Here is a 15,490-nt window from a genome sequence, read left to right as displayed (position 1 = left end):
GCCATTTATGTTGCGGCACCCGGGGAGCAGTTGGGGGTTCGGTGCCTTGCTCAAGGGCACCTCAGTCGTGGTATTGAGGGTGGAGAGAGCGCTGGACATTCACTCCCCCCACCTACAATCCCTGCCGGCCGGAGACTCGAACTCACAAGCGTTGGATTACAAGTCCGACTCTCTAACCATTAGGCCACGACTTCCCCATTATGAACTGATTAAAGGCCACATGCTGAGGGCAAGCTACAAAAACAACTATATTTTTATAAATTGTTGAAAAAAATGTGAGTGGTGTTAGTGGAACACAAAATAAAGATTTATGTACACAATGTGTGTGTGTTTATAATAGTTTATGTTAGCTTTTCATTTCTATATTTTTCATAATTTTACTTTTATTTTATTTTTATTTTTAGCAATTTTCAGTTTTAGCAATTTTGTTATGTGATGGATGGATGGATGGATGGATGGATGGATGGATAGATAGATAGTCTAAGCAAATATCATTAGTTCGTAAGCACTACAGTGCCTCTGAAGGTTAAAGGCCTCACGTAAGATAATGGTACTAAAAATATACAGATTTGCCAATATAAGGATTCTTGTGTCCTGTAGAGAATATCTTCAACTGTAGAATGTGACATTTTGCTTCATTGCACATGTTGAGGATCATTTTCTAAATTAACAAAAGATGGGATGTGGGATAAAAAAAACAGTCTGCAGTCATGCAGCCACGTGACTTTGTATGTAAAGCGACCGTGCCTCATTATATCTACAGTGGAGCCGAGGGAAAGGTTCTTATCAGATACACACTCTAAAAATATGCAGTGACATTTTAATTTATTTGATATGTAGTTCTCTATCTCTTGATAGATCCGAGAGAAAAAAAAAAAGTAGAAGTGTGGTAATAAAAAGTCATATTGTGAGCACAGGCTAACATCTAGATTAGATAGATAGATAGATAGATAGATAGATAGATAGATAGATAGATAGATAGATAGATAGATAGATAGATAGATAGATAGATAGATAGATAGATAGATAGATACATACATACATACATACATACATACATACATACATACATACATGTTTCCAGTCCAGAGCGTGCAGGTGGTGCAACGTGGAAGCGGAGCATAAAGTGTGAAAAGGAAAACCTGAAGTGGAGCTGGAAAACCCAGAGGGATTACATTCTTCTGGAACTATTCTCAGAACCAGTTTTGTTCCTGTTTTTGCCACATTGTGCTGAAATGCTAAGTGAAGGTCTGATATTTTATGCTTTCCAAGCAAAATGTTGAGATAAAGTTAAAGTTGCAGGCTGTATCACACAAAATCAATGTTATCTGTGATAGCATCACTTCCAAGCAATGAATAGAAAGTGTTCTTTTTCTGAAGGCTGAGGCCAGTTTCCAAACCGATAAGGCCGTATTGTGTCAAGACAGAGCTAAACATAGGCCGAAACTTTGTTGATAATGATGTCAAAAGAAGTGGTGGCTCTTTTATATATTTTACTGGACAAAATCAATCAGTTATTAAGAACACGTTACTGTGCTGATATCATATGGTGTATTAGTATTATCAGTGTGAAATATTACAGTAAATCTGGCCAGTGTTACTCAGCTGATGACCTTTGGTTTTTTGGAAAAAATTGGTTTGACGTTTTCACTTCACTTTTTTCCATTTGGTTATGTTGCTTCCTTATGTTAAACTGCTTAACTTTTCCCTCACATCAATCTATACTTAATACAAGATAATGACAAAGAAAAAAAAAATATATATATATATATAACTCTACTAGGGGGTGCCCCCGAATAGTCGACGATTTGATGCTCCGAGGAGTCTGATTCAACTCCCAATCTCACAGTCGAATATTCGCGGTGATATTGTTGTGATCATGCCATTTTAGCTATGTGGGGGTCTGATTTCACATAGAACTACCGGTTTTCTGCCAATAAGTTAATATACACCCTATTATGATGCTGTAAATAAGAATCTGAAAAGAAAAGCTTTAAATAAATAGTTTAACGTGTGTGAATAAATCCAACCACCCCTATATATTTAAGTTTCACTTTCCATAATCTGTGACCAACAGAAGCATCTTGGCGGCATGGACTTTAATCTTTAGCAAGACTCAAACTGACACAGGCAGAGTGAAAGACTGGATTATTTCGATCAGATAGGGTACAAGTGATTTCAGAACATTTTGGCCGGTTTATATATATTGTGTATATATTCTTTATCTCGTATATGATGCGTTTGGTTGAGTTACGCTGCATTGAAGCGCTTCATTGTAGTATTGATTATCTCTTCAGCGCGCAGTGAGAGCAGGACAAACAACAATAATATGTATGACTATGACTGCGACAGTCATAGCATTATAATGAGAACACTATTATAATAAAACGCTGTAAATTTTTAGTTGCCGTGTTTCTGCACGTTGCTACGTGAAAAACGTGCCCACAAAGAGAGTTAATTCAGAGCCGCGCAGACACGTTCATGCATTCAGGGCATTTTGTGCAGATAGCCTATAAGTGATAATATTAACGTTATGTCGTATAAATAACAAAGCATGTTCTATATGAGATAAATGAGTTAAATCCAATTGATAAAAAAAAATGCTATCATATGCTTGTCACGAATCTGGTCCATGCTCTCCCTGTCAACCACCACTAGAGGTCACCCGTTCACCACAGTGACTTTTACACTCACAGCACATTGGACTCCATTTCCCACAATGCATTGCACAGATCACAGCTGTCACCATTCACTCATCACACACACCTGATGCTCGTTTCACAATCACGCACTCACTATTTAACCTGGGACTTCCTCTTGCTCTGGGCCGAGTATTGTTAGCATTTATCACTCATTCAGAGATAGCAACTTTACAGAGCCATTCTTATAGTCATTGTCTTAGCCTTAGTCGTGCCTTGTTTTCCTGCCGTGTTTGACCCTGCTCTTGTTTCCTGGATTTACCCTTTGCCTCTGCCGTTTGGACTCTGTTCGCTCCCTGTTTGGATTATTGCTCTCAATTTTGGATTATCTCTCTGCCTTGCCCCTTTGGATAATGTTCGCTGATCGTTGACCCACGCTTGCTCCACGGCTTGCTCTGTCTTGCCTCTGCCATACCTGTTTGCCACTGTCTGACCCTGCCTGTTTCTGACCATGTTTAATAATAAAGCTTTGCACATGGATCCGCACGTCTCACGTCTCGTCAGCCCCGTAACAGAATACTCGGCCACACAAGGATCCAGCGGCTTTTCCAGAGGACATTGGCCAGGTATGGACACTGCACGACTGTTGTTAACCCTCGAGCAGGGTTTGAGACCGCTCGAGGAATACATACAGGAGTACTTAGACCTCGCCTATTTTTCTGATCTGCCGGACTATGCACTTATAGATTTTTTCTGTGAGGGCATTAATCAGCCGCTCAAGACTCAGTTAATCCGCGAGGGTCCCCGTTCATCTCTCAGTAAATTTATGGACTATGCTTTGCTGTGTGTGGGCTCTCCGTTCACTGTGGGTGTTGCGGAGGAACGCGGCACCGCACTCACTCACAAAATGGCGGCAGCAACAGCACCCCTTCACGTCATGCCTGTCAAGCCAGAGTCTGCTCACGTCGTCGCTGTCAAGCCAGAGTCTGCTCACGTCGTCGCTGTCAAGCCAGAGTCTGCTCACGTCGTCGCTGTCAAGCCAGAGTCTGCTCACGTCGTCGCTGTCAAGCCAGAGTCTGCTCACGTCGTCGCTGTCAAGCCAGAGTCTGCTCACGTCGTCGCTGTCAAGCCAGAGTCTGCTCACGTCGCCGCTGTCAAGCCAGAGTCTGCTCACGTCGCCGCTGTCAAGCCAGAGTCTGCTCACGTCGCCGCTGTCAAGCCAGAGTCTGCTCACGTCGCCGCTGTCAAGCCAGAGTCTGCTCACGTCGCCGCTGTCAAGCCAGAGTCTGCTCACGTCGCCGCTGTCAAGCCAGAGTCTGCTCACGTCGCCGCTGTCAAGCCAGAGTCTGCTCACGTCGCCGCTGTCAAGCCAGAGTCTGCTCACGTCGCCGCTGTCAAGCCAGAGTCTGCTCACGTCGCCGCTGTCAAGCCAGAGTCTGCTCACGTCGTCGCTGTCAAGCCAGAGTCTGCTCACGTCGTCGCTGTCAAGCCAGAGTCTGCTCACGTCGCCGCTGTCAAGCCAGAGTCTGCTCACGTCGCCGCTGTCAAGCCAGAGTCTGCTCACGTCGCCGCTGTCAAGCCAGAGTCTGCTCACGTCGCCGCTGTCAAGCCAGAGTCTGCTCACGTCGCCGCTGTCAAGCCAGAGTCTGCTCACGTCGCCGCTGTCAAGCCAGAGTCTGCTCACGTCGCCGCTGTCAAGCCAGAGTCTGCTCACGTCGCCGCTGTCAAGCCAGAGTCTGCTCACGTCGCCGCTGTCAAGCCAGAGTCTGCTCACGTCGCCGCTGTCAAGCCAGAGTCTGCTCACGTCGCCGCTGTCAAGCCAGAGTCTGCTCACGTCGCCGCTGTCAAGCCAGAGTCTGCTCACGTCGCCGCTGTCAAGCCAGAGTCTGCTCACGTCGCCGCTGTCAAGCCAGAGTCTGCTCACGTCGCCGCTGTCAAGCCAGAGTCTGCTCACGTCGCCGCTGTCAAGCCAGAGTCTGCTCACGTCGCCGCTGTCAAGCCAGAGTCACACCACGTCACAGTGCTCCAGCCAGAGTCTGTCACACCCAAGGATTTAAGGTCAGTCCTTCAAGTTCCCTGTCTGATATCCAGTGTGATGGACCCACCACTGATGTCAGCGCGAGTAGCTGGCATTCCCAGGGCCTCAACCCTGTCTGTTACAGAGACTGTTCCCCTGACCTCAGTACTTCCCGTTATGGCGGTTGCCATTTTGAGTGTGTGGGCTGCACACTGTGCTCCTGAGGCCTCTCCTGTCCACGAGTCTGCTCCTGAGGCGGCGGCGTCCACTGCAGAACCTCCCGAGGTGGTGGCGCCCACTCATGAACTCACTGTTTGCCCTGTCACGGCCACGGAGGCCGTTCCTGTACTCGCTGTCTGCCTTGTCACGGCCACGGAGGCCGTTCCTGAACTCACGGTCTACCCTGTCATGGCCACGGAGGTCGTCCCTGAACTCACTGTCTGTCCTGTCACGGCCAAAGAGACCGTCCGTGAGCTCACGCCCTGTTCTGTCACGGCTCAAGAGGCCGTCTGTGAGCTCTCGCCCTGTCCTGTCACGGCTAAAGAGGCCGTCTGTGAGCTCTCGCCCTGTCCTGTCACGGCTAAAGAGGCCGTCTGTGAACCCTCGCCCTGTCCTGTCACGGCTAAAGAGGCCGTCTGTGAGCTCTCGCTCTGTCCTGTTACGGCTAAAGAGGCCGTCTGTGTACCCTCGCCCTGTCCTGTCACGGCTAAAAACGCCGTCTATGAATCCTCGTCCTGCCCTGCCACGCCCTCTGTGATCATGCATGCTCTCCCTGTATTGTCTGTCTCTGCTCTCCCGGTGTTGTCTGTCTCTGTTTCTCCCAGATCTCAGACTCTGCCATGGTTTCCTGCCCAGTCTGCTTCCTGGCTAGGGTCTTCTGCTCGGGTCTGGTGGTCGTCTGCTCCGCCATGGGGGTCTTCTGCTCGGGTCTGGTGGTCGTCTGCCCCGCCGTGGTGGTCTTCTACTCTGGACTGGTGGTCGTCTGCTCCGCCGTGCTGGTCTTCTGCTCGGGTCTGGTGGGCTCCTGGTCCGTCTGCTCCGCCCTGGTGGGCTCTTGCTCTGTCCTGGTCTCCGGTTCCGGCTGGATGTCTTGCTCTGCCCCAATCCCCGGTCTTCCCACTTCCTCAAGGACCTGGCCCTCCGTCCCTCCCCCTGTTCCGCCTCCGCTCCATCGCCCTCCTGGATTGTGTAGGAGCGTCTGGAAGCCGCTCCTTGGGGGGGGGGCTATGTCACGAATCTGGTCCATGCTCTCCCTGTCAACCACCACTAGAGGTCACCCGTTCACCACAGTGACTTTTACACTCACAGCACATTGGACTCCATTTCCCACAATGCATTGCACAGATCACAGCTGTCACCATTCACTCATCACACACACCTGATGCTCGTTTCACAATCACGCACTCACTATTTAACCTGGGACTTCCTCTTGCTCTGGGCCGAGTATTGTTGCATTTATCACTCACCTAGCGATAGCACTTTACAGAGCCATTTTCTTAGCCTTAGTCTTGCCTTGTTTTCCTGCCGTGTCTGACCCTGCCCGTGTTTCCTGGATTTACCCTTCGCCTCTGCCGTTTGGACTCTGTTCGCTCCCCGTTTGGATTATTGCTCTCGTCTCTGGATTATCTCTCTGCCTTGCCCCTTTGGATACTGTTCGCTGATCGTTGACCCACGCTTGCTCCACGGATTGCTCTGTCTTGCCCTTGCCATACCTGTTTGCCGATGTCTGACCCTGCCTGTTTCTGACCATGTTTCTTAATAAAGCTTTGCACATGGATCCGCACGTCTCACGTCTCGTCAGCCCCGTAACAATGCTTCATTCTACTGGTCAACTTCAGCACACGCAGCTTAAAACAGAAATGCGAACATTAATAACTATGTACGTTATAACGAGAGCACTATTGTAAAAAATGTTGTGAATTCTTAGGGTTTGTTACACTGTCAACAATGTCACATTGTTAACGTCTGTAATTATGGCTGTCGAATGTCTGACTTGACTCTTGGTAATGTATTTTGCCCCCCACCACCAAACATATGATTCGACTATCGGTAAGATTCGAAAATTCCGATTCGACTATGAAAATCCTTAGTCGGGGACACCCCTAAACTCTACAAATGTATTTAAAAGGAAAAATGGAAATAATTACATTGCATAAGTATTCATACCCTTAACTCAGTACTGAGTTGAAACTGTGATTCCATCCTGAAGTCTTTTTTGGATAGGAATGCGACAAGCTTTGCACATCTGCAGTTAGGGATTTTCACAGAGTTGTCCATAAGCCACTTATGCATTATCTTAGCTGTATGCTTATAGTCATTTCCCTTTTGAAAGGTGATCCTTCTTCCCTGTTCTGAATGATCTTTATTGGGTTTTCATTAAGACTATCTCTATGTTTTGTTGTGTTGAGCTTTTCTTGTACTGTGATAAGTCCCTCAGTCCCTGCCACAGCATGAGGCTGCTACCACCACACTTTACTGTTGGGATGGTGCTGGGCAAGTGATGAGCAGTGCCTGCTTTCCTCCATACATGATGCTTGGAACTGAGGTTCTTCAGACCTGGTAATCTTGTTTCTCACATGAGTCCTTTAGGTTCCAAGTGGGTTTTAATGTGTCTTCACTGAGGAGAAGATTGAGACTAGAAACTCTTCCATAAACCCCAAATCAGTGGGGTGTTGCAGTGTTTGTCCTGTAAGTTTTATAAGTTTAAAAAAGTGTTCTATACGCTTCTCCCATCTCCGTATATGATTGTGGAGCTCAGCCATTGTGACCATAAGTTTCTTGGTAACCACTGTAACCATGACCCTTCTCCATCAATTGCTCAGTCTTCCATTAAGGATTATGGAGGCTAAATGAACCTTCAATGCAGCAGATTTACTTTTATTTTTTTTTTCTGAAATCTTCCCAGATCTGTGTCTTGACACAATTCTGTTTCGGAGCTCTACTGGCAGTTTTTTTGACCTCAGGACTTGGTTTTTGCTCTGATACTCTTTTTCAGCTGTTAGATTTATATAGACAGTTGTGGCTTTCCAAATCATGTCCAATGAATTTAATTTGCCACAGTTTGACTCAGATTGAAGTGTCGAAACATCTCAAAGATGATTCAGCAAAATTGAATGCACCTGAGCTAAATTTCACATGTCAGTGCTTATGCACTGTACATTTTTTTTTTTTTTTTTTGATGTTCTTAATATATTTGCAAAGTTGTCACAAATCTACTTTTTGTTTTGTCATCATGGTGCATCAATTGATCGGGGGAAAAAGTAATAGAAAGCAATTTAACATAAGATAACAATATGGGGAAACATGAAGGCATATGAATACTTGCAATACACTTTATATATAAATACACATATTCATGTAAACCTGTTCACTTCAATTTTTTGAAAGAAAGTAAAAAATAAATAAACAGAAATACTGTTATTTGGCAAGGATGCATTAAATTGATCAAAAGCGACAGTAAACATTTATAGGCCTAATGTTACAAATAAATGCTGTTCTTTTATTCTCTCTACTCTGTAAAAAATCAGAAAGAATGTTCAACTATTTCAAACACTGATAACGATCAGAAATGTTTCTTGAGCAGCAAACCAGCATATTAGAATGATTTCTGAAGGATCACGCGACACTGAAGACTGGAGTAATGATGCTGACAATTCAGCTTTGATCACAGAAATAAATTACATTTTCAAATATATTCTAACTGGTAACCATTATTTTAAATTGTAATAAGACTTCTTTCAAAAACACTCTTACTAACCCTCTTGTACAAATAGACAGATACAATAATATATAATATAAATATTTAATAAAATAATCAATGTTAAAACCGTGTATATCAACTGAATAGGCAAGTATGCCATGCATTGTTTGTGATGGCTATTAGTCCCAGTGTGTTTTTGAACACTAGTCGATCAGTGCAGACAGACTGGATCATCACAGCGATGCTGTCAGGAATGAGCTGAACTGGAATCCGTGGAACGTGTTCTTCACATCTGTCTGTTCTTCTGCAGGAGTAACATAGGAAGACATGAAAAGCTCAGTGATGCTGTTGAATTTGACTGAGGTCCAGTTCAGACTGATATCAGAGATACTTTGGATTGAAGATCTATAAAGTGTTTTGACAAATGTGTTGTCAGCTTTTTATTTTCTGGCTGAGAAAAACATCTTGGATATCAAACGAGGGGATCGCTAGTAGTGATCCTGTTGTTTTGATAATGAATGCTTTTCTTCTGATTTTCACTAAATCAGTGGACTGGAAAGGTTTGTTTTAGCTTATGTGAATTACACATCAATATCTGGCTTAGTTTTGTACCCTGTGTCAAACAAAATTAGTGAAAATTATTTAATTAAGCTGTTTTACTTATTTGTTGTTGTTTTATTTCTTAAATTTATTTATTTATTTACCAATTATAAATGAAAAAAATATATATTCTAAAATCCTGAATTCAGTGTGTTCTCAGACTTTTGGCTCCCGCTGAATTTTCTTCAAAATGAAATCATGTGTGTTGTTTTTCCAGTGAGCTCAAGAGTCATCTTAAATTAGCATAAATGATGTTTCAAGCTCTCATATCAGTGATATGCTTTCACTTACATGGATAAAAAACACTGGTATTTGAGCCAGACTCTTAACTTCACTTAAGCATTTTGACCTTGGATTGTTTTTCCTCTCTGAAATAAAAGAACAGTATGTTCTCAGTCATGTTTGATCAAGGTCATGGCCAGTCCTGCCTTAATATATTTTGCTCCATATCAAAACGTCCTTCATATCTTCTTTTAACCTTTGACTTCTCCGTGAGTTTTCTGGACAGTGATGATCAATAGCGTTACACTGTGTTCTCATTTCACCGGGGTTTGAAAAAGAACTGATTTATTTTAAATTGTAAATAGATATAAAAAAAAAAAAGTCATTTTTAAAACGGTAATTAAAATTGGAAAACATACAGTGATTATGGAAGCTTGTTTCTGCCACGGAATTAAAAAAGACTGACTTTTAATCTCACAATTCAAACTTTTTCTTGCATTTCTCACAAAAAAGTCAGAACTGTGAGAAAGAATTTTTCAATATAAAATCTAAATTGTGTGAAACAATCCTGAATTGTGAGTTATAACATCAGAATGCTGACTTTTATTGCTGAGTTAACTTGCAATTCTGACTTTTTTCCCAAAATTATGCGAAAAAAGGTCAGAATTGTGAGATAAAGTCACAAGCTCGTCTTTATTTTTTTTATCCCATGTATAAAAAAAAGCTCCAATACATATGTTTGCCACCAGAATATATAGGGAGTGTTGCAGATATGAATACTTTAACAAGGTTAGGTCCCACAGTATATGTGTGTGTGTGTGTGTGTGTGTGTGTGTTGCCATGTATGTAAAGGTAGCATTTTATTTTACTGTCCTGTTCCTAATTTACATGTATGTACTTATTATAGTACTTGTAGTAACTGGGTAATAACTAGGTACTAACCCTGAACCTACCTCTAAACCAAATTACCCAGTACTTTCTTAGTTCTTAGTTCACACTGTAAACTGACACTAAAATTTAGCTTTAAAATTTAGATTTAAAACAATTATCCTGTCCATGCATACTCTAAGTGGGCATTGAAGTATTTCAACGTGTTGTCCTTTAAAAGGGTGGCAATGTTTACAAATGTTTGTCAGTGGCTCATTCTCCCATTAAAGTAAATTAGCACCATTGTCCCATGTGTGTAGGAATAAGTGTTTCTGTTTGCAGAGCTCAGATGATAACCTAATCTAGTTTTAGGTTTGACAACACCTTGTGCAACTAGTTTCTCCCTCCCTTTCAAGCCCTGCGTACACTACACTTATCTCTCTGAGATAACACAAAGTAAAATGCTTATTTAAAAGTCTATTAGATGCTTTGTTTTGTCTTCAGCTAATCAAAAATGCACCAGTATTTGCAGGGACAGATTATGACTCACCAGTGCCCTGGGCACGGACTGATTAAAGGCCCCCCTCGGTTGAAATTGCGCTAATTTTTTCTTAAATTCAAATAGTAATGGATTTTATCTACACTAAGTGAAAATAGCAGTATTTTTAGCGATATGCTATTTACACTAAGTGCAAATAGCTATAGATTACATTTACACTATGTTAAAATAGCAAGATTTTCTGCTATTTATACTACTTTATACTACTCGCAAAATAGTGGCAATTGTCTGCACTTCAGTATTGTATTACATTATAAAACAGTATGCAATAATAACGTATTGAGTGTAAATTTTTAATAATTTTAATTCAAATTATTAAATGGATGCCACCTTATTGGTACAATAAAGCCCTCCCGACACCTACCCTAACCCTACCCGATACTTAATTTTCAACTTTTTGGTTATTTTTTTAATTTTTATTGACAATAAATGCTTTTACGATGTGATTTGAGATTTGAAAAGGGAGAAAAAAAGTTTGGCAAAAGGCTGGTTCGAAACCTCGTCAATCGCGTCAAAAAGCATGCACTTTTCCATCTGCACCACTGGAACTTATGATTTAAAGCCGTTTTTTTTTATATAATCTTGACAGTCCCTATCACACGTTGGTGGGCGGAGTTAGTGTAAATAGTCTCTGCTAAAAGGTGGGCTATTTGCACTAAGTGTAAATAGACACTCCGTTTACATTATCAAAGAACATTATCATTAAAGCAATCTCAAAAACTCCCATTAATCACTGAAGTTGCTTACATTGTGAAATTAATATCTTGCTTACATCGTACGCACTTCTGCACTTGTTTCTGATGAGAGAAATCGGCAGAGAGCAGAATTCATTCAGGGAGCGCGAGCACTGAACAAAACAGCTGTTTCAGCGATGACACATCTGGACGCCTCTTATTGGTCATTGTACTCATAAACTCAACAGAATCATGTGTGATTGGTTATAATGCATAATGCTATAGAAAACGCGTTTGTCTCCGGCTCCGTTCCAGCCAGCGAAGTTGAGCGAACAATTTAGCAGCTGATGATGTGCCGCACTGAATGATCTAATCACACCGGTGTGATCGTTTATTAAACATAAAAAATATTATTGGCTATTTTTTGTCTTTTGGAAGCTGCATTCAAAATCCACTTGCCTCAAAAATCTGAGGGGGAAATCGCGGTCCGGGAGTAGCGGTATTTCGGCTGGGCCCCCCTCTGGTCCAGTGTCCTGGGCACGTGCCCGGTAGGCCCGTTCGTTAATTCATCCCTGAATATTTGTGTACAACACAACCCACCAAGCATGTTTGTGTGGATCATATTCTCTTTAGAAATGCCAGTTAGTTGCATACTGACAAGTACAAGTTCTCACAATTCCTGCATTTCTTTATTCTATAAATTTGCTAATTTGATAAAGTTTAATGAATTGCAGCACACTTAATGGCTCTGATAATAGCACCATTAAGTGTATATATATATATATAAATATAATGGCGAGAGATTACTTTTTTAACGGGTATGCTGAGTGCTAAGATTAAGCGACAAAAGTATACGGAAAACAAAGGTATTGTTTCCTATTTTTTCCTGATGTTTGTTATTATTTCAAATTGTATATACATTTTTATAAACTTTTTTATTATTATTATTTACTATTTAGGCATGTTGACAATAATGTCGTCAACATTGTCTATGACCAGATATGTTTTTAGTGGACTTTCAAAATTATCTTTGCTTGAGAAAGCATGAAAATATACAGTTATGATGTTTTTTTTTGTTGTTTTTTTTTATATGATTTTATCAAATTAGTTTTGCATCAAACACAATGTAATTTTCGGCAGTCGAGATCTGGGAGTAACGTTACAGTGCATTTTTCTGCTTGGGCGAGCGCTTCGCAGACAGCTTACCTCGCGCATACCAGCAAATCACTGCAACGCGCAACAATCCTGAGGAGGCGCCAAAGCTGCGGAGAATCCTCTTACCCGGAAGCTTCCGTAACTGATGTAGATTTATAGAAAATTACAGTTGTTTTCAAATAAATAATTTTACATACATATTCCCAACACTTTATTAAGCTTTAAGTCACATCTCAAATGATAAGGTATCAACTTATAATCATGTTTATATTAATTAGCCCGTGAACTCGTTTTCTCAGACGGCCTGGGTATGCGGCGCATTCACAGCTTATATGGATGGAACGCCACTGATATATATATATATATATATATATATATATATATATATATATATATATATATATATATATATATATATATATATATATATATAGTATCTCACAGAAGTGAAGAAATGACACTTTGCTACAATGTAAAATCGTGAGTGTACAGCTTGAATAATATCTCAACACACAGCCATTAATGTCTAAACCGCTGGCCACAAAAGTGAGTACACCCCTAAAAATGTCCAAATTGGGCCCAATTAGCCATTTTCTCTCCCCGGTGTCATGTGACTCGTTAGTGTTACAAGGTCTCAGGTGTGAATGGGGAGCGGGTGTGTTAAATTTGGTGTTATCGCTCTCACTCTCTCAGGCTGCCTTTATACTGGCAGAAAAAATCAGGGCCCGTATTCATGAAGAATTTTAATGCAAAAAGTAGCTCCTATTGACAAAATTCTAAGAAAATTCTTAGAAATGTGGGCGTTTACTCTTAAAATTAAAGAAAAAATCCTAGTAAAGAAAAAAGTAATTCAGAAAGCATCTTAACCCTTAAAAGAGGTCTTAAGGTTAAACTTGTTAGGAGTATGGACGAGGACTTTTAAGGGGCTTAAGAGTTTCTTTAACAGCGGAGAAAATGGACGAAAATGAAGAGGGAGAAGAAATGTGTTGCACACAATGCATGACAGTGAGTTAATAAGACACTACACATTAGATCGTGCAGGGATCATGTTTGTGACTGATCTTATTAAAGACACGCTAACATCTCAGACACCGCGCAGAATTGCCATAGCGCCAGAAATCACTACATTAAAATATTTGGCAACTGGAAAATGCAACTATGCAGCAGTGATGATTTGGGTCTGTTACAGCACTTATTAGGCTTATATGTCTCTGTTCATTTCCTATAAAACACAGTAAATATGCAGGGCCGGCGCCAAGGCGCCCAAACGAGTTACTGTGCCCCCCCACTTTCCATCCTCTCCCCTCCTTGCTGAACGCGATCGATTTTGAAAGCGAAAGTACCGATAAAACAGCGCACATAATGCGATTGCACGCTTTAGCGAGCGTCAGCAACTGCACGAGATCACAGATTGCAGCCCCCCACCCCCCCCCGACACATGGTAAATAAAAAATAAAGAATATATATATACATACATAATGTGTATGTGTGTGTGAGAAAGAGCGAGAGGAAAAATTACGCCTGTAATTTCAAAGTGAAGGCTTATAATATACCCTACTCTCACTCTTTTATTTCCTTCTTGACAACCAACCAATCACAGTCTTCAAAAGATTGTGTCATACATAGCAACGGGGTCAACCCCGCCTCCTCACTAAGATGACAGTTTTTGTCTTTTCCTTACTCAGAGTTGCTCTCAGATCGGTCCCGAATCGCTCTTAAGCTAAGACTCCTACGTAAAAGTTTTTAAGATAAATTAAGAGTTTTCTGAGAGGATTCTTAGAATCTTTATGAATACGGGCCCAGATCTTTTGCCCATATCTGACACAGATCGGAATTTGATGCATGCGTGTAAACACAAAAACCGCACGAGATCAGATTTTTTCGTATCCGATCTGAGCCGTTTCCAAATGTGGTTTTAAATCAGATACATATCCGATATCTGGACATCCGACCTACGTCTAAACACGCATATCCGATTCTCCACAGAACTCCCAATGCGAGGATGACACGTTTGCTAAAAGATTTTTAATGGCATTTTCATGCCGGCGTGCTGTATGCGCTCACATTTTATTGAGATGGAAACTAGGTAAGAAATTGCACATTCAGGAGCTGGTTTTCAACCCCTGCTCTGTGAATTTTAAAAATACAACAGCTAAAAGCTACATTATATTTCTCAGCAATGAGGTGAGAACTTAGCAGTTTTTGTAATTAAACCGACAAGCTTGTTCGCAATGCTTCACAATCACTCTCTCCCTCGCACGTGGGTGCATGCGTTTGTTCATTCTCTCACTCACTCTCTCTCTCTCTCTCTCGTTAATTCGTTCGAATTCATTTCTATAAATATAATCTTTATTTCTCTGAAGAATTCTACCTCAGCTGTAGATAAAATAGTCTAACAAATTAAAATTACCGTAATTTTCCGGTCTTTATATGTTCAGTCAGATTTTGTGCCTGAAAACATCCAGGACAGCCGTTGCTGGCAAATAATAATGGTCATTCGACGTGAATTATTTAAATAATTTTAATAGCTCGGCCATTTAAAACCCGAGGGTCTACCATGTGCATAGTAAAGCGATCAAAGTAAACAATGCTTTTGTGCGGGAATTAATGTAAACACAGATATCGGATACCAGTCGTGTCTAAAATAAATGTAAAAAGACGGGCCAAAAAATTGGATATGGTCAGAAGATCGGATCTGTGCATTAAGACTTGCAGTGTAAACGCAGCCTCATACTGGTCACTGGAAGTTCAACATGGCATTTCATGGCAAAGAACTCTCTGAGGATCTGAAAAAAAGAATTGTTGCTCTACATAAGATGGCGTAGGCTATAAGAAGATTACCAAGACCCTGAAACTGAGCTGCAGCACGGTGGCCCAAGACCATACAGAAGTTTAACAGGACAGGTTCCACTCAGGCCTTGCCAGGGTCGACCAAAGAAGTTGAGTGCACGTGCTCAGCTTCATATCCAGAGGTTGTGTTTGGGAAATAGACGTATGAGTGCTGCCAGCATTGCTGCAGAGGTTGAAGGGGTGGGGGGTCAGCCTGTTAGTGCTCAG

The sequence above is a fragment of the Barbus barbus genome (genome assembly GCF_936440315.1).
Source record: "Barbus barbus genome assembly, chromosome: 44".
Lineage (NCBI taxonomy): Eukaryota > Metazoa > Chordata > Actinopteri > Cypriniformes > Cyprinidae > Barbus > Barbus barbus.
Note: the sequence above shows the minus strand (reverse complement) of the source record.